Below are 25,399 nucleotides of genomic sequence, written 5' to 3'. Positions count from 1 at the left end.
AGCTTCGAATCTCTAAAACGTGATTTTTGAATGAAAACAGGCATTTCAGTCTGCACTTTTATGTTGCTTTGAGGTGTCATTACTCTTGTATGTAATTTGCGCATCCTGTGAAAGGCTAATCATTTGCATACCCCAGCATATCCTACATTTTACGCAAATTTTAGTTTGTTGTCAGTTTTCTTAATGGAATTTTAATGGTCAGTTTTAATGAACTGCTGTATATTTTTATGCCTTAACTAACTATAGCTGTTTTTTTTTTTTTTCAACCTATGGCCTTAGCACGCCATTTCGCAAAGCCATTCACATTCTTTCTAAAAGATACATTTCACCATCTACACATTATCTTCCCACGGTACCACTCATAAATAAATATCTGTAAGTTGGATTTTCAGCATTGGTTTGCATATTTCCTTCACTACATCAGACAATATGGTTGCAGTAGCTTACATAATGTTATATAAAATACTAATCCTTTTTTTTTTATTTTTTGTTTTAATTTTCCCACCAACCTATGCCCTTGCAGGAGATGGCGAAGTGGGATGATGAAAGAACTATATGTCAAAAATCAAAAGTCGGGAAAAGAAGAAAAATAGCTATCGCAATCAGGCGGATACTTTGTTTTGTAATGAAAAATTTGCAGTGATATACAAAATGTAATGGAAGATATAATATCATATAAAATTTATATTAAATTTTGAATATATCTTTGTTTTGTTCTCTGATCACACCTTTGTTACTTATATCGCGTGGTCACATCTTTGTTACTTAAGCTTAATATTCTGTTTATTTTATTTCATACTCAGATTTTTCTCATTGCGTTTTTATATATATTTCTAAAATTTCGCGTAATGCACTATAATGACCTAAAGTTCTCAAATATCCCATCTGGTGGACAAAAATTACTTGCATAGCACTGTTTTTAGCTCCTACTACTGCTGTAACATTTTTAAGCATAACTTTTCAGCATCTGAAACTGAAAGGTTGTGATAGACGGTTTCAACATTTGATGGTTTGTACCAAAAAACATTTTTACGGAGAGGAAAGGGTTGGCTCGCCCTATTCTTTTTCAACCCACGTGTTTAAGTGAAAAGTTTACTAAAGCTACAAAACACCATAAAATAGAGTGAATAATCTCCCTAAACTACTGCTAAAATTAAATACCCGCTAAATAAGTAAGCTTTAAATAACCGCTAATTTGAACTGATCATATATATAAATGGTTCTTTTTCACGACAAAAGCTTTAAATGTTAAAACAGACTTTAACTAAACACCCGCAGGAAGGGAAAACATTCAATAAAAATTTTTAGCCATACGGAAGTGTAAACCTACTCGGCGAGGTCAAAAGTCAGCAGGTTACTATTTTACAACTCAAACGATCAGAAAACAGAGTTGAAAGGGCAGCTGTACATGTAAATAAGACGGCAGTAATAATTCCAACTTTTTTTGCTTGGCTTTAGCCCTTAAAATGTAAAAATAGGAGCTCTACTAACTTCACTATCTCATTCCATCCCATTTTCGACTGCTTACGAATCTGACAAAACGAAAAAAAATCTTGATATTATACGTTTTGCTGCGTAAATTTACTAGGTTTATTTCGGAGCGGAAAACAGTAAAATTCAGCACAGCTCTTGCACAGATTCGAACTACGAACCTCCCGACTGCTTGAATGACATGCTTTCAAATACATCACGAAGGCACACGATAAGGAAGGAGAAAATTCTTTACATCTTTCCCACCTAAAAGGGTGACTGGGTTCAAGCGTCTTTTATAGAGTTACTAGGTTTATTTCGTAGCACTAAACATGAAAAATTGGTAATGCCCTTTCCGGAATTTGAACTCCGCCCCTTCAGTTGCTAATCAACGTACTTTCAGTTAGACCACGAAGTTGCGCAGTAAGGAAGGAATTCTATACAGCTGAATTCGTAAGAGACTGCATGAACAGAAAGGGCACATTATTTGGGCTTACGAAATATCACTGCAATCTTAGACACATGGTCTTTCTAAATTTTAGACTAGTTGAAACCTTCATTTTGTCTTAGAATAAAAAATAAATAAATAAATAAATAAATAATGTTACATGAATGAAAATTAGACCAATATACATGAAGGTTTGATATAGACATGATTTAGTATGGTCTTTATAAGGAGGCTGGCCTGCAATATTTACATAAACAGGGGAGTATTAAGGTTTAAATTTTCTTCTAATGACGGGCACTAGTTATTATACGCGCTGGCCACTAATAAGGTCGGAAGCGGTGGTCACTTTATTATGGAGGCACCTAATAGGTGTGCCACTGCCTTCTGTGAAGGGACAGACAATTTATACCCGTGTCTTCTCCGAGATTCGAACCTGGGCCCTTCGGTACGGCAGTGAGAGTCACAACCATTTTCTCGTACAAGCGGCAGTTTAAAAATATTTAGACAAGCAAGTTTTTCGGTTGTATTTATTGACTACTTACTACTTAATGCTCCTTTCCTTTTCCTTTACCCAGCAATGCACTTTCTTCTGATTGTCCACCGGTATACGGTAATGTCCACGTAAGGAAATTATAGTCTAGCCTGCCAACTTTGGCCAAAAAATTTCAGTATGGTTGTGCGCATTATCTCAGAGCATTCTTTTTAGGACCTACCGATTAGGAATCTAAACATCTCGAAAACTAATTGATTGATAAAAAATTGTTGGATTGCTGTTTAATAGGGACAAATGTTTTCTTAACGAAGGAACTTCTTTATGAGTGAAAAAAAATTATGTAATATCCAAAGAAGGTGCAGTAATGGCTTGATCTGTATGATTTATTATTGAACAGCACGACTGATTGTACCTTATTACCATTTTTACGATGGTTCCTGATCTAACATTCAAAACTGAATCTATAGATCTTTTTAACATAATTTTAGGTTGTTCTTTAAGGACTTATCCAAAATGTATAATATATGCATCAGCATGTAGTTTTTGTGTTTGTTATTCCCATAGAATTGCTAAAGACATGTTGATTAAAATTAAAAATAAGTGAAGCAATGCACGCCTAGCGGACAGTCCATTGCATTGTAAACGACATCGAGTTGCTCGTGCAGTCACCTACTGTTGTGTTACAGATTGTATCCCTCGTGGTATGGTTGCGGATGGGGCATTGCGCTGCATCAGCCCTATGCGCACAATACTCTTGTCTTCCCATTGAGTAGCGCAAAGAGGCAGTTACAATTGCTTCTGTTCGTCAGCCGCATCCACGGTTCCATATTCCTGCATCCACGAGTTCCATATTCGCATGAAGCTACGTCCGAGACCGACTTCCCGGAATTATAATCTGCAGTTTCTTCTTGCAACAATTCTGCCTCGGTCGAATTCAGAAACGTACTCCAAAGATACTCATGCTTTTCTATACGAGGCATACTGAAAGTGCACTCACAAAAAATCTCGCGAGAGAATTATTCACACTATTCAAAACGGCAATCTTTCCACCCTTTGTATACGGAATAAAGGAGCATTGCAGTCTCCCTTGATGTTAGCATGGGCTGAAATCGTAATTATTTGCACATTCCATCGCAGTTACATATTATGCAAGTTCTATGCTGTTTGGATGCTTTCTTCATGGTGTTGCATTTTGGAGGGCGAGCAGTTTATAAAATCCAGAATTTGGTATTACAAACTTTTCCGTTTATTGGAATAAAAATGGTCAGTCGGGAGTTATACTTTATTTAAAAAGCTTTGCTATTTAAAACATGGATTTAACGGGAAGTCATGTGCTGGCCGCATTAGAGTTTTTTATATTGTTCTCATCAGATGTATCAAATCACGGAATTGTCAGTTCTATAACGAAACGGGAAATATTTTGTTAGTGAAGCGAAGCGTCTTTAGATTATACGGTAATAATTTGTTCGAACCTTCTCTTTTATTTAAGTAAGGTGATTTCCATTCCCTTTGACTTATTTTCAAATGATAAACTATTATTAAGTATTATTGCAGGTATTTGATATCTAGAATCATTCCATTTATCAGCACGTGGAAATTCTAAACTTTATATTGTTGCAAGCTTTGCCAGTTTAGTGAAAATTCAAAATTAAATTCTTCAATGACTATATGATAAATAGCAACAAATGTTTTAGCAATCCGTTTCTGGACGATATGAAACGTATATAAAACATATATTCAAATAACAATATAAATAAGTAAGGCCTTATAAGGCTTCTTAACGCGCTGGATGAGAAACACCGAATTAAATTCGTAAAATGATTTCCATTGATTAGCCTTTTTCTTCTTAATTCGTCTCTGAGCTTCGCAAATTGACTTAGACACGGATGATGAAACGAGTTCGACTGTACAAGGATGATTTCCACGTGTAATATAAACGCGATTCCCTATTAAGCATTCCTCTTAGGTTAGATAGTCTTCAGTATTTTGGCATAATCAATTAATAATATTAATAATAATAATCAATAAATAATCATTCAATATGTATCTGGACATATAACTGTACCAAGATTTTATATGCTAAGTTATATTAAAATATTCGGTAAAAATATATTCCCGACAGTCCTCAGCGTGAATCTAAATATCGAATTAAATTTAACCGGAATGAAATTTTACCTTTTAGACTGCGTGTCAGAAGCAATAAAAAAATTTCACTAAAATATCCGACTAGTAGTTGCTGTCAACTTCATGTTTACAATCAATTACGTATAAAATAATACTAATTAGACTTCGAGATATTGCTTTAAAGTACTAGCATTAAATGATACATAACTTATATGTGTAGATAAATATACATGGATGTACAAAGTTTCCTTCTAAACAAGAGGTATAATTTGCAAGCAATTTAGACACAAATTTTGAATGCACTCCTAATCGTATTTGTGTCGCAGAATAACGGAGACTATTAGGCTTTTGGAAAGTTAGCGTGCTCAGTTTTGGCTTAAATTATGCAGTTTTATTGCTCGCAGCTTGTAGGCAAAATATTACTTGCATCATTTCTGCGCTACGTTTTAACAACATAGGTATCTTTAAGTTTAAATAAATTTTCTATAAGTTTATTTGATGTTTCTCTACATTTTATTTGCAATCTTATTGATGATGTTAAAATGATAGGTTTATGAGGCTCACATCACGTGCTATAAAAAAGCAAGCATTATTAAATATTACATGAATTTACATGAAATTTGAATCAAATTGTTATAAACTCTGCACATGTTAGCTAATCTTTCGCCTGTTATGTACATTTGATTTCATAGAAAAGTAACATATTGTTTCCTCAATGTTGCAACATCTATAATTATTCCTTCTCCATTTTTTCCCATCACAGTTTCAACAGCTGATATTACTATTACTATTGCTTTCTGTACTGTAAAGCCATCCTTATTTTATTCAATGGAAACGAAAAAAATCCAAAAGAATTAAATTAAATATGTTGCTGTTGGCAACGGTTGAACATTTAGTAATGACACTATAACAAAACCGTTTGTTATACATCGGTGATAATCCTCAAGTAAATATTTATTACTTTAATGATTAGGAGGCTTTTAGCCACGGCCATACAGACATTCACTTTTCCTATAAACAGGATTTAAAAAATAAATTTAAATTAAGCAGTTCAGCAGAAAGTAAAAATATTTGCTTATATAACTTTAATTTGATTTGAATTATTAGCCCCAAAAGGGGCGTCAGACCAAATGGGCTATTAGTCTCGAAACGGGATCTTGTTTAATCACTATAAATGGTGAAGCACTTTTCAAATTGCTGCCACCAAATGCTACTGATCTGTATTATTTTTTAAAAAATTGAATAATGAGGATTCTGTATAAATGTAAGAATGTTTTTCGAAATGCGAAAAAACGACGGTACCTAGAGCCATCGAAAAATATGAATAAAGTAGTCCTTTACCCGAACATGTTCTCCTGGGAAATTTGATTTTGTTTTATTAACTATTTTATATATTGTGAAACTTTAACGAATTTTTGATTAGTAAACTCAATGGTTTCAAAGCAAGCAGTGGCAACACTGTGTGGAATAAAACATTTTTATCTCCAGCGGGAGACTGTCTCCCCGAAATTTTAAAGATGCTGCTTTTCAATATGTGGTGACTTTGATGTTGAATTGAATTTCATGTGGCGTAATTGCGAAAACCGCGATGTTTAATAATGAAGTTAACACATAAATCGTTAATAATAAAAAGTCAAAATTTTTTTTTTGCTAGCCATCTTACTAACAAAACTGAAAACTGATGTGATGAAGTGAGAAAAGAGTGAAAAATATATAAAAATGTATACCAATACTTAGCACTTCATCTTATATTCTAAATTTCATTAAATTAAATAAAAATTTTGTGATTTTGCTGTTGAATTTTATATGGCACAAGTGTGCAAAACAAATGGGCTAGCAGGAGTGAATGCAGCAGCAAACTAAGTAGACTGTGATCTCGGCGAGAGCGTAAAAAAACTTTAACAAATCATTCGGGTGATCGTTAAAATGCAAAAGCTTTCAAATATCTTTATTATTATTTTAAAAGTTTAATCAAATCGAAATATTTTTCTTATATATTATCTCCGTTCTACTGGCCCGATTTTAAATAATAAATTTAAGTTGCTCTTTGCGGTGAATCCTAAATGAGAAATCTAAGAAAGTTTGGGTTTTAAGAAAGTGAAATGAAATTTTGGTGTAATGTATTAAAGTACAGAAGGATTTTAAAGCCGCATTTTCGGGTACATAAAAGTCTAAGTTTGCCAGTTTAATTCTTTTTATGATGCGCCTTTATTTCTTGATAAATTTCAAGACCTATTAAAAAGCGAAGAATGTATCACTATCTTTTCTTATACGCAAGGAAGTCAATTCAGGTGGTGTGGTGTATTTAATTATGGCAAAGCACACTAGGGCTATCTGCCTAAGGAGAGGGATGCCGTCGTGGAGGACTTTCTACGGGAAACTGGCTCGTATACACGTTACACATGGGGAAACACCCATGCAGCCAGCCCGTTCGCGGGATTCGAACCTCGGACCGAACCACCAGTGTTCAGCGACTTTACCGCTCGGCCGCTGGTGGGTGAAGTCAATTCAGGAATTTCCTGAATTCGACGTCATCCTAGCTACGTCAGACCAGTGATTTCGAGCATCGGTATTATCCTCAAGCCTTTCCTAACTGTTTTTTTTTTTTTTTTTTTTTTTTTTTTTTTTTAATGATTGCTTACCAGTGCCCCGTTATAAAGGTACACTGCGCATAAAAAAATATCAGGGTTCATAGCTAATAGTACAAAAAGTTATCTCAAAGAAATAGATTATCTCTTTGCACAAAAACTTCGTATGATTCGTGACCTAATCAATAACTATGATTTTGAGGGTTTGCATTGCAACTGGATGATCTCTAGTAATGAACTAGTTCTTAAAACTATGAATTCACTTAAAATAGAACATATCCAATGCTACGACTTTGAAAACCTTTATACATCTCTACCACTCGAAAAAATTTTTACAAGTTTACTTGCTCTTCCAGATTTATTTCCACAAATTTCTACCATTCTCAGCAACGAAAAATGGCAGCTATTCCTTACCAGCGTACTCTTCAATAATTTTATTCAATTTGACAATTACATCTATAAACAAGTACAGGGAATCCCTATGGGCGGGAATTTTTCAACTTCAGTTTGTGAATTATTCTTGTTTACTAAAGAATTGACTTATGTACTCAGTACGGAAGAAAGTCTCTTTTTCCAACACATCTATAGATATATTGATGATGTCATTGCGTCTAATAACTACCATAAAATAGAAATCGCTAATATCTACCCTGCTTGCTTAAAACTAAATAAAACCAATACAGAACAGCATAATGTAGTCTACCTTGATTTACATATTATAGATTACCATTTTATTAAAGTTTACGACAAAAGAAGAGAATTTAATTTTTCCACACTTAAATTAACTAACTGGAATTCAAATATTTCCAAAAGAGTCATAATCAACACAATTTATTCACAGCTACTTAGAATAAAAAGAATTTGCAATACTGAGGAACACTTACAAGAAGAAATGCTATACTTCGTAACTATTTTAAAAAGTAACCAAATACCTCATAAAATAATTAAAAATTCCCTTACCAAAGCTGGCATTAGCCTTACCTATTTTTAGATTTTTTGAATTAGATAATGATTTTTTATACCTAAAGCTACGGACGGTTTAAGAAGGATGACTAATTCAGCGAATCTATTGTAAAAATGTACAGATAATTCTTGTTTATTCATTCTCTTTCCTCCAAAAAATTTTTTGGCACTTTAATCTTAAATACTATTGTGTACATAATTTTAAATTTCTGTAATGGCCAATTTTACTGCTTTTATTAACAAATCGGGCTTTTTTCATTTTTCATAGTAGCTTGATCGCCCGCTAGCTTGAAGAATTACGACTTTTTTAACAAATGACTGTTTTTTCCTTTTTCTCTTGCTTTAATGGCCAAGTTTTTATAGTTTTAGCTGAATTAGCCATTTTCACTTCGAAAATTTTTTTTTCCATCCTACTACAAGCCAAACGCCATTTTTGAGATCTTTACACGGTTTCCGAGGTTTCCGGCCCCCTTCGCAAATAGGAGACGAGTTGCAGATAACGAAAATCTCTTCGCATTGGCTAAATGCCCACAGCACTTCGCTCCCCCCTACGTACGTCATCCAAATGAAAGACACAGAAGTATAGCAGCCATTTTTCAACAAGTTTTAAGAGGGACAGCTTTGCATCGCCAAAGGTCAGTTTTTGTTCCTTTTGTTACAACTTTTTCTTGGTCTTAGCAAGACCCACTTAGTTTGTTCTCTTCTTAATTTTTGTTTTATTTTATATTAATTACAGGTTTTCATTACAGTTTTCTAAAATCTGTTATTTTAAAAATTAAATTGTTAATCTTTAAGCTTGCAGGCCCAGCCCGTATGTTTTTGTATTTTTAGGACTAATAGCTCATCGCTATTTATTTTCGTTTTTGATTTTAATTCTAATTTTAGTCTAGATTTAGGAAGTTTAGGTTTTGATTAACATTTTTTAACACCTTAATGTGTCATTCTGTGCGGACGCGTCGGGAAATTGGAACAGAGAATTGAGACTATTAAAATTTCCAGGACACTTTGTCTAAATTTTAAAAAAATTTTTAGCGAAAAAGTTTCAATTGTCTGTTTCGGCGAAACGTGTAATGGGGTTAGCTTGATTCGACGTTCAAATAAATGAAATTTCCCTTGAAAAGCCTGTTTGGAAGTCGAATCGGGCTAATTTACCATTTTCCGCTTACTTTTTAACTTTTTCTGTTTTTTAATATTTTTTTAATGTTTTACATGTCTAATGATTTGATTTTCATGTGTATTAATTTTTTTGAAAACGTGTTGAACCTTTTGGAGCAGCAGCTCTTGGTAACTTTTAGGCGAGCTTACTACAATTTTTATATTTTACTTATTTTGCAGCATATTGCGCAAGATGTTTTCTAGACCAAAATTGGTTTTTTAAAAATTGTTATTACTGCTTTGCTTGATAAATTATATATATATATATATATATATCCCGTTTCACTGGCCCGATTGACGAAATTCAAATTGCGTTTTTCGCGTCTCGAAAGCGCGACTTAGGATACATATTAGATTTATATATAGCATTGTTCTAGCATTGGTATTTTGACACAAAATGGGACTTTTCCTAAAATAACATAACAATTTTTTCCACATTTCGATTCTACGACTCAAATTATGCCTAAATATTAAATTTTGTAAAATTTGGTGCAAAATTTATGGAGAAATTCAAAACTTTATCTTGGTGCATTTTTTTCAGTTTGCGCCAAGAATAATTCACTTGGCGAACTTTTTAATATATCGCAAGCTACTTTCCTTTGCCTTCCATTGTGCCGGAGCGGAAAAAAGGCACCTCATTCCTACATTTTTACATTTTGTGTTAGTGGGAAAAAAGTCACATCGGTTCTACTTCCAAATAATTTTAGCAAAGTGTTCAAACTACATCTGATGTTTTATCTCTTTCAACAAATATGCCAAATTTCAAAATGCGCCAATATATGAAAAAGTCTCATCTTTCCTACCTATTTACATTGTGCATGAGCGGAAAAAAAGTGACATCGTTCCTACTTTCAAATAATTTTAACAAAGCTTCTAAGCCACATTTGATGCGATTATCGCTTTCAACAAATATGGCAAATTTCAAAATGCGCCAGTGTATAAATTCCCTTATATCTTTGGTAATTTTGAATAAAAAAACTGTAATTTTTTGCAGGTATGCTTAGAAATACTACATCTACTTTAAGATGATGGTAAAATTTTTATAGATTATATATCAATTTTTTTTCGAAAAATTTATAAAAATTATTTAAAAATAAAAATTTTAAAAATAAATCATAAAAAATTGGCGAATAGCATTTGGAGTGAACCTAAATTTCGAAATGTAAAAAAGAAGAATCAAATAAGTTTAATAAAATAAAGATATATTAATAAATATATATCAAACTCAATTAACATTGAGGAGATTAAATTTTGAGAGCTAATTTTTTTAAAAACTACTCGTGGGATCTTTACAAAACGCGGCAGTTGTGGGTAGAATGGAAATATGGAAAAACATTAGCATGTTATTTTGTAAAAAGTCCGATTTTATGTCAGAATACCTATATTAGTACAATGCTATATATAAATCTGATACATATTCTAAGTAGCGCTGTCGAGACATGAAGAACGCAAGTTTAATTTTGCCAATCGGCCCAGTAGAACGGGGGATTAGAAACAGTTCCTTTTTTTTTTTTTTTTTTCGCAGTTTACATGCACCTTCACGAAGGTTTTTTTTTTTTTTTTTTAAAGTTAGAAACTGATGATCATAAAATACTCCCACCTTTCTGCCAGAACACAGTTGTAGAAGTTTCTATTTTGACGATTCGTAAACGAAGTACATTTTTCGATGCGCATATGTCCTGCTATGAATGCGTACCCCTTACCTGTTTTTATTAATGCACAGTGTGAGCTTACACATATTCTTGAATGGGTCATGTAATAAGAAAAATTCGTTTCTTTAGATTTCTTTCACTAATTGTCATATTATTATTTTTCATTTTCTCTTTTAGACTGAGCCCGCCAGCAACCGAGTGGTTATGACCGCTGACTACTGGTTGTGCGAAACGGGTTCGAACATTGGCGAACAAGCTGGCTGCTTGGTTGATTTTCGAGGCTTTCCCTCTATTTAACCTGAATACGAGCCAGTTTCCCTTTGAAAATTCTCCACGAAGGCATCTCTTCCATTATGCAGATAGCCGTTGTACGCTTTGCCATATTCAGCTTACACAATTTATCCCGTTTAGCCTGAAATTTCGCGGGTTCTTATAGCATATACATACAACATGCCAATATAGCATAGAATTTTTTAAATAGACATAAAACATAATGTTAATGAAAGCTATTGACAACATTATGTTACTACATGTCATCCAAAGTAATATACCGTTTTATCAATTTTGAATCATTTTCTGTTGCAAGTTCTTTATGAGTTATTAACAGTCACAAGACAAGTGGAAAAGATACTTACTTGGTTTACTGGATTCTCTGATGAGCTTGCAAGTCATATTCTTGGCACAAATTCTGATAGCACATTTCACCGTGATCTCTCAATTTTGAAACAAAAAGTCTCGCCTCTTTTTTTAATTTGTGTTTGTTTGTAATTATTATTTACATGTTTTCAGTTAATTAAAATCAGTTCTTTTGAAACTTTTCATGTAGTACTTGGGTAATTACTGTCACCCTATACGGATGAAATTTACATATTAACCGCAGTAAAAAGTTATTGTAATCATATCTCCGAAATGAGTTGGAAACGAAAGACAACACTAAATAGTTAATATTTACCTTCAAAATTCTGAAAAAATATTTCAGATTCTTCAGTGACCTTAATCAAGTTTTAAATAAAAGGAAAGAACCAAATTCTTGTACGCTTCTTAAAATAATTAGACAGAGATATTTGACTTGAACCTATCTTCTTGCAGGATTTGCTAAGAGGAGTCGAGATATACTTTCCTTGCATAGTTTAATGAATAAAGTTATTAATTAATGCTATATATCAATTGTTATTTTATTACTGTTTAAATCCTTGTTTTAAAAATTATAAACGATGTAAAATATTGCATGAATCTATAAACTAATAATAATTTTGATGTCTTATTTCAGAAAATTTACAGAAAGACGGAAAAATTATGATGTTTCTTACCTCTTGACATATGCAACACATCATGAAATCATGAAATGGTATTAACTTCCCATGAAAAGCGAAAATTCTTGGACAGTTCTTACTTTTTCACTTGCGAATGACAGTTTAAAGTTGCTGCTGTTTCCGGATTCTTGGAATGGACGGCTGATCTGCTACAAAGATTATTAGCCTTTTGCTTCAACAAAGGAAAGTAACTTATTCTGTACGAAGTTTATGTAATGAGAAAACGATGTCGAGAGACGAGAAGATTGAAAAGCTATCAGCATAAACACAAAATTTAGCATAGGACTGATTTAACTAATATTTCAATAAAAAATTGCGGTGATTATCCGATTTCATCCTCAAAAGGACATATTTAATTAATTTGATGCAGAAATTCTAGTTTTTTAGTTAACCCCAGAGAAATATTTAGTTTTATCTTTGATAAAATAAATATCTTATCATCGTAGTCTTTAATATGCAAGTGTCAAATCATAAAAATTCGCTTTTAAACAGAAAAGTTCTGCTTTTTAGAGTTTTAGAGGTAAATGCACCTATAATGGACACTAATCGAATAACAGACATTCTAAATAGTAAATGGATATATATATATAAGAAATGTACAGGTGCGGTAAGATAGCTTCCTCGCAAAGCAGGTTTAGGGTTGTCATAAAACGGCAAGGGAAGGCAGGGTTGTCACATTTGGCGAGAAGAGTGCATCGCGAGTTGTAACGTGGAGAGTCTCGAGAGTACGTGGAGTTCCGTGAAGACCGAGTAGAGTCGGGAGCTGTACTTTGGTGTTTTGCAGTGAAGCTGTCTCCACCGTTATTGCCTGACAGTGAAGGCTGTGTCGCTGATTGTTCCAGCGTGTTTAATCGTAGATCTTCGACGACTGTAAAAAGTGACTTTGGAGCTGTCCTGATTAATATTGGCTAAATAAAGTGTGTTTCGATACTTCATCAAGTGTTGTCGTTATTCACTCAAAATCTACGAACCCCGTACGTACGTGAAGGAAGAAAATAACGTAACAACTGGTGTCAGAAGATAACGTAACAGTGTTGTACATATGCATGTATGTATGTTTGTGTGTCTGTAAGATAAAAAATACGAAACTCAAAATTACTAATTTTAATTTGGCTACACCTCTTCCGGAATCTAAACTGCGTCACTTGTAAAACGAATTCACATTACGTCATCTGCATTGCCGTATGCTCTTTTTCCCAGCGCCGTTCATAACTTAAATAAAGGATTCAAATTTTACACGTAACCTTTTTCTGAAATACACAGTCACTTCCCTGCCTGTCTGTTGCTGTGCAAACGTGTGTCTTACTGCTTCGTAGTATGAGTTGTCTCGAAATGTGATAAATTGTATATAAAACGGTGGGTTGCTTGTTGCACCCATAGTGATGTAAACCAAGAATGTATGTCCTAAGAAATTATTCATCAAGAAATAAAATGATGTGATGAACATCCAGTTATCTGTGTTTTCCAGATTCCCCCCATTTAATCCTATACGTGTGGTAGCAACATCTCTAAACATCTGGACCATCACTAAAAGAAAAAAAAATAATAATAATAATTAGTGCATTCTCTCGTCAAGTCATCTCTAAATAAAATATCACTTTCTCTCTCTCACACATACACACACATATGCATGCTCTTAAGAATAGTCAAGTAGTAATGCTGCACTCAAACAACAACAAAAAAAGACTAACCTGCGTATATATACATGCAACTCATATGTCTAATAATACTGTAGATGATTTGAGAACATAACCTAGATATATAAGAAGGTATAATTTTATTTCTTGATAACTAATTCTGAGAACACATATTCTCGTTTGCATATCACTATTTCTACGACAAGAAGCACCGCCATAATTTTTGGTAGCATATTACACTTTTTCAGTCGATGAAAGATATAGAAACAAAGCGATGCAATAAGGCATCTTAGCCTAGCAAGAGGATGGCAGGCAAAAGAAGTCAGCGCGCATTTCAGCAAGGGGTATTCATATAGTTTCTTTGTTTAAATTTTGGACAGCGACTGGACAAGATTAATTCATAAGATGACATAATGCGGATTAGTTCTGCAGCTGACACACTTAAGATTCCAGTAAAGAGACGTAGTCAAATTAAAATGAAGATTAAAAGACCGTTGCTAAATTAAAGTGACTAGTTTTCGATCATATTTTATATATCATATATAAGATAAAAAATAATATAATAAACAAGCTATAACGTCTAATTTAATCACTCAAATAAATTATAATTAAGTGCAAAGAATTATTAATTAAAAGGTATACATATATACTTAAAAAACCCAAACCTTCCATGTTATAAAAAGGATGTATCATAAAGCTCTAATCAAAGAATTTGATTTGGAAATGGTAAAGCAAAATTAGATAATACATAAAAATAAAAATTAAAAACAAATGGGGGGAAAGCCGAAAAACAGTAGCTGAAAACTACGAAAGCTAAGAAGCTAAATCCTTGGATTTTCGGTTTTTTCCATTTGTTTTCTTAATATTTCTTTTTCTCTGACTGTCCGCTACATGAAACATTTTGAACTGAACCAAAAATGATTCGTTTGAAGCTTTGTCCCTTACGTCAACAAATCAGATATTCCGAAAGCGAAAGTTCCTGCAAAAATGCTTCTTTGATGTGCTGTTCAAGACAGCTTGTAGATCAGTTACCGGGTTTAATTTATCTCAGAAATCATAGAATGTTTCCCTTTGTGAGCAAACTTTATTTAAATTTGAATTTGCTTAGGTTTAAATAATTTTAGTGAATGTGGTCCGAAAAAGTGGCTTGATGATCGCATTATGATAATAACAAGAGTAAATAGTAATTTTTAGAAGGCATCAGAACTATTAGAGTGTTACGGATTTGGTATTTAAATAGCTAATGTTAGTTGAATTATAAATTTAATTATTTTATTTCCTGTGCAGTGCAGCGAGTGACGAATATTAAAGGAAAGCTAAGCCGGAAAATTAAAAATACAAGAGCACGTGTATCTAACATTTAAAATAAATAAATATCTCTTTTTGATTTCGAGAAAATTCCAGAAAATTTTCCCGCTGCACTGCACAGGGAATAAAACAATTTAATTTATAATTCAACTAACATTAGCTCTTTAAATACCAAATCCGTAACACTTGGTGCCGTGACCAGGATTATGACTAGCTGTTAAAATAATTCCACCATCACAGTCTTTTTTTCTGATTAAACATGATCTTATGATGAAAACTTATGAATTTTTTATAAGGATTATACTTGACATTTTGTGTTAAGTATTGTCTTGTTTTTAGAAACTCCGCATGCTTTCTTAAAAGTCCCTCACACGTCTGCCGGTTTGTTTGTTTGTGACATCATCTCCTCCTGAATGGTGGGTAATTGAGCATAGAGAGAGGTACCCCCGAATTCCAAAAATTCGTGGGAAGCCATTTCGACTATTCTTATCTTCGTACGGCTTAAATCAGCCAAGATATTAATTAAAAACTCTGAAAACACAAATTTTCGCACTCATTTTTTCGGGTCGCAACTAGATATAAAAATCTGCCTTCATATCGAAAACTATTGCTACTGCTCACACTCAAATCATAGAGTTTGTTAATAAAAAATTTGTAAGTTTTACAAAATATGAAATAAAAATAACAATTCCAAACATTAAATAAATGATTATTATATAAGGTCCTATTCTGACGTTGAATAAAGCAAGCGATTGCATGTGACGTCATTGTAGGACGAAAATCTTTCGTTAATGTCCGCATTTTAAATAAATAGCAGCTGTTGGCAACATTTTTGTTTCAGGTTAGGATAATTGAAAGGTTACGTGGTCAGAGCGGACAGTAGCTACAGCAGAAACGTGAGGGTAGCTAGGTGGGCAGAGTGGACATTCATGCACGTATTGTGTTATTTCCCTCATCAGTCACATGTCATCATCTGTTGTGTGGTTTCGAGCTTTGCATCTGCTCGACAAAATCAATTTCTCAGTGGATGTTTGATCCTTATGAAGTGTGTATGTCGTTTTATAGCGTCGAAAAAATCTGTAATGAAACCCATAGCCATTTCAACAAAATTACTCTCTACAAAAAAAAAAAAAAAAAAAAAAAAAAAAAAGAATGTTTAGTTGTAGATTTACACGGTTTACACTGAAAAAATAAATTAGGAATGAGTTGGGTATGTGTAAAAGAAAAGACGCATCGTTGTAAAAGAAATGTAAAGACAAATTTTCAATACGAAGTACGAAGTACTGAAGAAAACTGAACATTCCTGCGTACCCAACATTGCTGAGATCGAAATTAAAAGGAAGTTAGAGACTTGCAGAAAAAGTGTCCGAGAAGAAACATCTTTTCTCGTTCCCCAGATATTTCAAGAACTTTCAGAATGATATCAGAAAGGTTATGATTTCGTTTTTAAAACACCGATATACTCCAGTGCCTGTTTTATGTAAGGAGAGGACAAATACTTGGGAGCTACCCAAAATCTCCCAAATGCCAACGACAGTCAGTTTGCAAACCATGCACTTATGCTTTTTAATGGAGAAAAAAACTTTCTTCGTTTAGACTTTAAAAATGACCAAGATAACAGGATTTTAGCATTCGGAGGAGAAGAATCTCGGTACCTTTTGGAAAATGGGTACTTTTTTCTTGGATGGAACATTTAAAAGTTGTCCGAAACAATTTGCTCAAATATATACAACACACGTCGACTTAAGGAGTTCAACAACTAAGACCAACATTTATCCAGCGATTTTTTTGCATTTGTGCCTAATAAGAGACAAGCAACTTACATTGCAATGTTTTAGGAAGTGAAACGTTGGTGCCCTAAGCCGGACATTATAAAATTGGATTTTGAAGTCGCAGCCATCAATAGCCGTACATTAGAATTTTCCAGTTCGACTATTTCCGGTTGTAACTTTCAGTTTAATCAATGTTTGTGGCGTAAGATACAAGAAATGAGTCTAGTAAAGGAACATAAAGAGAACGAAGATATAAGAAATGTCTGCAGAATGATTTCTGCATTAGCTTACTTGCCAACAGAACACATAGATGATGCTTAGAGCATTTTATGGGGAAAATCTTTTAGCATTGATAAACGTACCATATCCATTGATTATTTTGTCGAGCAGTGGATGTACAATCCAAATAGGCCCATTAAAATATGGAATGCATATGGACAGCGTCATAGGACAAATAATTCTGCTGAAGGGTGGAATTCCAAATTAAATGCAACCTCTTGCAGAAACCAGCCTAATGTGCACTTATTAGTTAAAATGCTGAAAGAAGAAACACAAAAATTTTCTTTTAATTTGAAAGCCAGAGAATTAGGCGACCCTGGAATAAAAAGGAAAAAAGCATATGTAAAATTGGAGGAAATAATTGAAAACATCCTAAAAGAATTCGAAACATCAAACAATTTAGAAAAATGTCTAAAATCCTTAAGTTTTGTAACTAGGTTGGACTAAATCCAATGATAAATGATATTTATACCTTTATAATAAAGGTTAGTTAATATTTATTTACTTGTATTTATTTTTCTTTTATTTATTTGTATCTGTTTTGTCTATTTTACTTCTAGTATTTATTTTTACTTACATTAAAGAAACTAATTAATTTTATGACAATTACACCTTTTCTAATATTTATTTGACTAAAAAATTCAGATTTCCACAAAATTCCTAAAATTTGTTCATACCCTTCATTATACTGACTATTAATTTTTTAATATTTCTCTAAAAGTTTTTATTTTTATTACGTTTCGCTATGTTTAAAATGCATTCGCATTATAATATCATAACAATTTAAATATAAATAATTAAATTTGGCAAAAATGTATTTATCCTTGTAATTCGATAATCGAGTGCAAAAACAGAAAACTTCGGTAAAAATAAAGTTGTCCCACTTGAAAGAGATTTGCCATTAAAAATGCTGTTTTAAATTATATTTGTGATTTTTAAAAGTATTTATTTACTTATTTATATGCACCTTTTATCTGTTCTAAGATGGGGAAAAGATGTGTCCGCTCTAACCACGATGAGTTTCGAAGTGTCCGCTCTGACCACGAAATCGTATGTATCCGCTGTAGCCACACTACCAATTGAAACGGTATGTTACTGTTACGTTAATTCTTTTATTGATATCCAGAAAAAAATTTTATATTACATTAAATTTAAATCATGACGTCATATGTATATATATATATCAACCTGAGTGTCAAAATTAACCTAAGTGTCAAAAGTTTTGTTTCCTGATTTGGCAATATGGTTGTAACTTGGAAAAAGTGAATTGATTTCATTAATATTGAAATGTTTTCATGCGTTTCTTTTCATGTGTGCATAGAACTTATAAATTTTGCTTTGGCCTCAGCCTGCTCATCTGGAGGGCTTGCCCGCTAGTAAGATAATAAATTTTAAAAAATTAGCTTGGAGGAAATTATCCTAATTTGCTATTGTGATAATGAAACAAAAAAAATCCCTTTCCTTTTTATTACACAGCAAAATACAATCAGTGTAAAATGAAATAAAAAAAGGCAACTATCTGATTAGTTGATCAACCGGCGATTTAATTTGACACCTCGAACACACAGCAAACGAAAAATAAGACAACAGCGCATACGCGTATGCGTCGTAGAAGATGATAATGATTCCAACTTGAATGAAATGAGGGCTAATAAACACCGAAAAATAATTTGCTAATGTATTTCAACAAGTAGGCAAGTTCCTAAATAAGAAGATTTCAAGAAGTAGAAAAAAAATGTCTTTAGAAAAATAGTAAGCAAATTTGTTGGTGTTTACAGATTTCAATGGAAACTTTCATTTGCTGTTGCCCAAACCTAATAACCATATGGGAGAGGCACAATAGACAAAGTTTTTTCTCTTCCTATAAATGATAGTCTGGCAAGAAATACTTTATGTAAACAATGGGAAATATTTTCTTATTCATAAACAAAAATATTATTTAATGCAAGAAAATGCTCTTATTTTATTTATTTATTTTTTATTTATTAGTCCAAAGGGGCTTTGTACCTGAAGGACTATTGTTTTCGTTTTGCGTTGAATCACTATAAATGTCCGTTTCACTTTTCAAACCGTTGCAATCAAATGTTAGAGTCCTGCAAATATTTGAAAAAATTAAATAATGAAAAATCTACATAAATGTATGTATATTTCTCGCGTTGTGATAAAACAACGGTACATAGAGCCTTCGAATTTTGAATTACGTAATCCTACTGCGAAATTGGGCGTGTGGAAGCCGAAATTTGAAATTTGGAATTTGTTTTATTATCGACTTCATATTTTGTAAAACTTTAACGAATTTTTGAGTAACAAACTCAACGATTTGAAAGCGAGCAAAAGCAACAATCTACGGGGGGGGGGAACCTTTTTATCTCCAGCGCCGCGGAACTGTGTATCGAAAATTCTAAAGATAGGCTCATTTTAAAATTATTTTGCCACATTGCTATTGAACTGAAATTTATGGCTTAACTGCAAAGAACATGATATTTAATAAATAAAGATAACACACAAAACGTTAAACAAACGCCCTTTAGGACGTAATTTTAAATCTAAAATTTTTCATAATTTTAGATAAAAATTTAATATAAATTTAATAAAAATTTAATATAAAAAAAATAAAAATATATATATATATATATATATATATATATATATATATATATATTTTTTTTTTTTTTTTTTTTTTTTTTTTTTTTTTTTTTTTTTTGTGGAGGGCTAGGGTGCGGGCATGTGCGCTTTAAAAATTCCGAGAAAGGGTTACCATTCACTAACAACAATTAATTACGCAATTTGTAAATGACTGTGGGTTTATTAATGAATAACTCTAGAAAGAGTTCATAATAGCAAAAATATAATAATGCCAAGTATATTTCAAATATGAAATGTAAAATATTTTAGTAATAAAATACTGTATTTTTGCACGTGCTTTAAAGTGAAAAAGAAATCGTAGATTACAAATTCTGAACGTCCGAAACCATGTTACGCCACTTTACTGCAATGAAATTTGCACTGTGGTGTATCGATGACTTTTGATCGTTTCTTTTCGAAAAATAACCTCACTACGCAGCCTCATCTGAAAATCAAAGGTAAATAAAGCAGCTGAGAAAAAAAGTAGTGAAAATCTTAATTGTCACTGATAATATTCTAATGTTTTATGTTTAAAGCGTCAAAATAAGCGTGAGAAACCTCGAAAACCCACATGATGCCAATCCTTTCGCAAAGAAATGAATCAGGGTCGAACTGCCAGTGTTCCTTACCGCTCCGTCATTGAGGGTCCAGGCAGCAGGGATGATGAAGGAAAGGATGATTCAGTTCCATCTTCTTTTCAAGGTATAATGCACTGCGTTGACACATTCAGAAACGTCTTCGTTTTTTACTCATAATAAAAAGTTCACTATCGACAAAAAGGTCTACTAATTTGATTCGTTTCACAAACTTAACGTTGTATCAAAAACGCTTAAGGATTTCATTAAAGAATTCAAATTTGCATCAGTGTTGAAATTTTTTCGAGAAAAAATATTACTTGTTCAAGATGGGCAGTTAAAAAAAGGTATACAAAATTGTGAATCGAATTGAGTTATTAGAAGCTATCTTATTACTGTCATTAGAAATAAGACGTTTTAAGCAATTCAAGCAAGCTAAAAATAGGCTATAAAATTAATTTTGTGTAATAGCTGTTGTACAATGATCGTTGACTGCACATTTAATGTAAGTGAAACTGAACAGATAACAGTTTTTTAGCTATAAAACAAAAATCGAAATCAAGGGAAATTTTTTTTAATTTTAGTAAACAAATCTCTTCAAATTTGGATTATTAGAATATGACAAAGCAGGCAAGAGCACTACCGAAAGAAAGGAATGCCTCCGTGGAGGGCTTTTTAAGGTAAACTGCCTTACATTCTCCTTAAATATGAGAACAACGAAAACTTCCACGCAGAGAGCCATTTCGCTGGACATTATCCAAGAAAGCAAAACTGAAACAAATTCATCTCTGCAATAGCAAACAGGAGGGGGGGCAACTGTTTTAATACGAACACCATGAAGAATGATCGCAAAATCCTACAAATAAATTTAGAGTTAACATGACATTTTAAATTTTGCTCATTTTTAAACGAACGTCTTGAAATATTAAAATATCACGAAGATAATATAATTTTTTTCTGCAACTTATCAGATGGAAATAAGACAAAAGTTTACGAAAATGTTGTTACAATCTGCAAAATCGATTGAAAAACAGAGACAAATAATTTGTAGTAAATAGTATTTAAGTTTGATGAAATTTAGATTTTACTACAACACAGATAAAATTCTTTTGGCAATCTTAGTTAATTGCATCGGCAATTTACTTTTTTTTTAGTTAATGATTATGCTAAAAATGTTATTAATATAAACAAAATATACAACGAAAAAGAATAATCAATTTCAAAAATTCAAATTAACTGAGAGTTACTTGTATGCGCATGGGCAGGATACAAGAAGGATTTGCCCACCTTCCATTAACAGTAATTGAGCAAAACTCAGCATGCAGTGTGATTTTTTTAAATTTCTTTTTCTGAAATACTCGATAATTCACTGTAAATAAATAAATAAATGAATAAAAATAATCAAAATAAAAGCAATCTTAATGTATAGCCTTTTTCTTTCGGGGTGAAGAGGCGGAAGCTGGGCATTGAGAATTTTTGTGCAAGGTCTTGCCATTAAATTGCCTAATTTTTAAATACATAAGCATACAGTGAGTCTTCTAAATTCATAAAACCATCTTGGAGATTTCTCAGAAGTTTGCTGAATATCTTGAGAAAGAATAAAAACTGCGTATTTGAACACTTATATCATTACTGATGCTGTTTAAATTAGGTAACACTAAACGAATATTTTATCTTACTTAATGGCTATTCCCAAACTTTTCTCTTTATTTTTATGCTTTTAAATTTTGTTTTCAAAATAAAGCAGTTTCAAATAAAAACTTATAATCACAAAACAAACTTTCCTTTGAAAAAATAATAATAATAATAATAATAATAATAATAAAATAAGAAAAATAATGAAAACTTTTTTTTTTTTTTCCCAAAATGGCGAAATGGATGTACTTTTTAAAACACTTTTAGCTTCTGTTTCATTTAGCATTTTTAGATTCCTTTTACATGCTTTGATGATGCTTGTTTTCAAAGTTATTCGTATCGTCATTGCTTTTTAAAATATTTTTCATAATAGAAAACAGAGATCTCATTTGAAAGCTTCGACATAAACTTAAACACAAAAGATTTTAATATATTAATTTTATTTTCGACGAATTAAAACCACTATAGATTAACTAATACGAATAAACGCAGTGGTATACTAACTTAAACAGGAAAACTGATAAATTTTAGTAAGTTATATAGTATGATAAGGTTGTGTATGATCAATAATAATTATAAAAACTTGCGTGTATTTTAATATCATTCTTGACGGTAAAATTAACTATTATATCATTATTTTGCAATTAATAAGATAGTTAAAATAATAATAACAATTTATTAATATTTTTTCGAATTTTCTGATATTGCAACTTTATTTTTATTTATATTACGCTTATGTTGAATTTCTGTTCAGCCGATGAATATTTTAAAGACTGAATAGCGTAACTGATTGCAACAAAAAGTATTAAAAATTCTACGAAAGGGAAGTGGTCACATTTTAAAATAAAAAAATGAAAAAGTGGTCACTTATACATTAAACATAATTATATTGCTTCATAATGCCTTATGCTGCAAATTTCTTCGTGTTATAATTGTAAACGTAGCAAACAAAAAATAACAGTAGAAAGGCACTAAAATATTCATTGTTTTAAAATGACTTGTGTCATAGTCTGCATCGTCATTTAGCGTCCCCTGGCGGTAGAAATAAAAATATCTGTTGCAGTGTTATTCTACCCACGTTCTAACTGTTAATCGTAGAGTGTTGTTGCTACGATATATTATCATAGAACCCAACTTAAGGCTACTTATAAATCTAGATATATGCCATATACACCGCAGATAAGCAAAACAATTCAGCAGCAAATACAAAAGCATTAACAAAAAAACAAACAACCTAACTCACCTTGTCCAACGACTCTGTGTCTATATTTGCTACAATTGGGAGATCCGCCCATTTAGGCTCCCTCTTAGCGAATGGCGACTCACCATAACTCCGCCTATATTCACCGTACAGGTAACACCAGTAGCCAATTGTCTTCTCCCCCTTCCAGAAGAAGAGGCGTGCTCAGCGTCTGCCCGACGCCAAGATCAATTGTTTCAATGGCCCGTAATTTCCACGAATGGAAAACCGTCGCCGCCATTATTATTCGCTGCACGAAGACACTATTAAGCTCCTAGAGGTACTACTTGATATTCAGCGCAGAGTCTCGTTGGGATAATTATAAGAAAAACTAGGAATTTTGTGTCTCTCAACAGGAGAACAGAAGTTCGTATAGGCGGCATCTTTAATAGCGGTTCCATTTTGATGTATTATTTTTATGGCAGAAGTATTATGTATTTATTATTTATGAGGGTTTCCTTTTTCGCTGTAGCAAGATGATATAGTATGTTAGCCCACGACGCTTGAAGACCATCTTAATCTTTTCGGTAGTCCTGCATGCATAAATAACACGTGTTTTTCATTTGTACCACTATCAGTATAACTTCGGTGTTAACAGCGTTCTTAAAACGTGTATAAATGTCGCTGGGTATGTTATTACAGAAAATGTTTACATTTAGGAATCCCACCAGGAAATAGCTAAATGTGTTATCGTACAGCAGAAGCAATCTTTGTTTTTATGCTCTGTTCATTTCTTTATAACTTATTTTCTTTTGAGTACTTTTAACTTTACGGCAATGATCTTTGTAATATGGCTTTATAATGATGCATACTGGGAGATAGGATTTTTATTACAAGTAGCTGCTCTGCTGTCCGGTTTTAAAATTTGAATTTTTTTTTTTTCAAAATATTTAAGAGAGGAAAACCTTTTTCTCTTCTTTTTATATGTGGGGGGGAGGCTGAAATTTTAGAAAGCGCAGAATATCAATAACACTTGAAATCAAGTGTTAAGGTTTCTATTAAGAAAAATTCGCGTTCTGAACCAGGACTTTCGCCACAACATGTGCAACCGGTGTGACCGCACCGGGTGGCAAAATGTTTAGAATTTAGAAAGTAACCGGACGGCAGAGTTCTGTCTTTCCGAAGTTTGCACTGGGAGGCAAAAAGTCTGACGCCGACCCTGGGTCTGTCAAAAGGGAAATTATTTCTACTTCACCAGCTAGAAGTGTTTGTTGCAAAACTCATGCTCCAGCAAAATTTACTAATTAAATATTTCCTTTGTAAAATAAGTGTAGGAAATCTGCACATAGCATTAATTTATGATAGAATAACATATCGCAGCTATCTTTTGGATACCTCCGTTTTCACTCAGCTTATCTTTTGGACTGAATAATTTGGAATACTGCAGAGCACACAATGGCTATCTGCCTCGTGCTCAGGGAAGGTCAAACAGACAAAACTTAATCCAGAAAGATCAAACAAGAGACTCGTAGTCCATGGTCTAACAAAAAAAGTTTTAAAACCTTGAACTCTCAATTTTTCATAAATATCTATCTATCTATATAAATATAAAGAAGAAAGTATGTTTGTTTGTCCTCTAATAACTCAGTCACTACTATAGCTATCGTCGCCAAACTTTCTACAATTCTTTTCTGGGTCCTGAAAAAGGTCGACGACGACTTTTTTCAAAAAAAAAAAAAAAAAAAAAAAAAAAAAAAAAGCTAAATCTCGGAAAAGCGACAATTTTCGCCCTCGTTTTTCTGAGTGGCAACAGTCTCGTACGCTGGAGATGAAAATCTGACTTTATTTCGAAAGTTGTTGCCACTGTTCGCTTTCAAATCCTACATTTTGTTAATAAAAAATTTCTAAGTTTTACGATGAAATAAAAGTAGCGCCAAAAATTCGTGGGAAGCCATTTCGACTATTTTCATTTTCGTACGACTTTAATCAGCCGAAATATTAATTAAAAACTCAGAAAGCGCTTATTTTCGCACTCCTTTACTGCTCGCTTTGAAATCGTAGAGTTTGTTAATAAAAAATTTGTAAGTTTTACAAAATCCGTACATATAAAGAAGAATGTTTGTTCGCGTTATTGATTTCTGATCAATTATGATAAATCTTTTGCCACATTTAATCTCCTAAA

At 32.5% G+C, this 25,399-nt stretch overlaps 1 long non-coding RNA gene across 10 annotated transcripts in view; it reads right to left on the bottom strand.

Moving 5' to 3' along the window:
- The window catches only part of LOC118198225 (uncharacterized), a 421,825-nt gene that overhangs the window by 155,584 nt on the left and 240,842 nt on the right, over positions 1-25,399 (bottom strand). For 3 of the 10 annotated variants that reach the window (XR_015041879.1, XR_015041878.1, XR_015041880.1), the window contains exon 1: positions 23,281-23,362. The exons of the other annotated variants lie outside the window; for them this stretch is intronic. This is a non-coding gene — a long non-coding RNA (uncharacterized LOC118198225). Of the gene's footprint in view, positions 1-23,280; positions 23,363-25,399 lie in introns of those variants that run through there. 10 annotated transcript variants of the gene reach the window in all.

The sequence above is a fragment of the Stegodyphus dumicola genome, chromosome 7, assembly GCF_044657685.1.
Source record: "Stegodyphus dumicola isolate Sdum_Otavi_A_Nest chromosome 7, ASM4465768v1".
NCBI lineage: Eukaryota > Metazoa > Arthropoda > Arachnida > Araneae > Eresidae > Stegodyphus > Stegodyphus dumicola.
Note: the sequence above shows the minus strand (reverse complement) of the source record. Positions and strands in the feature narration are given on the sequence as shown.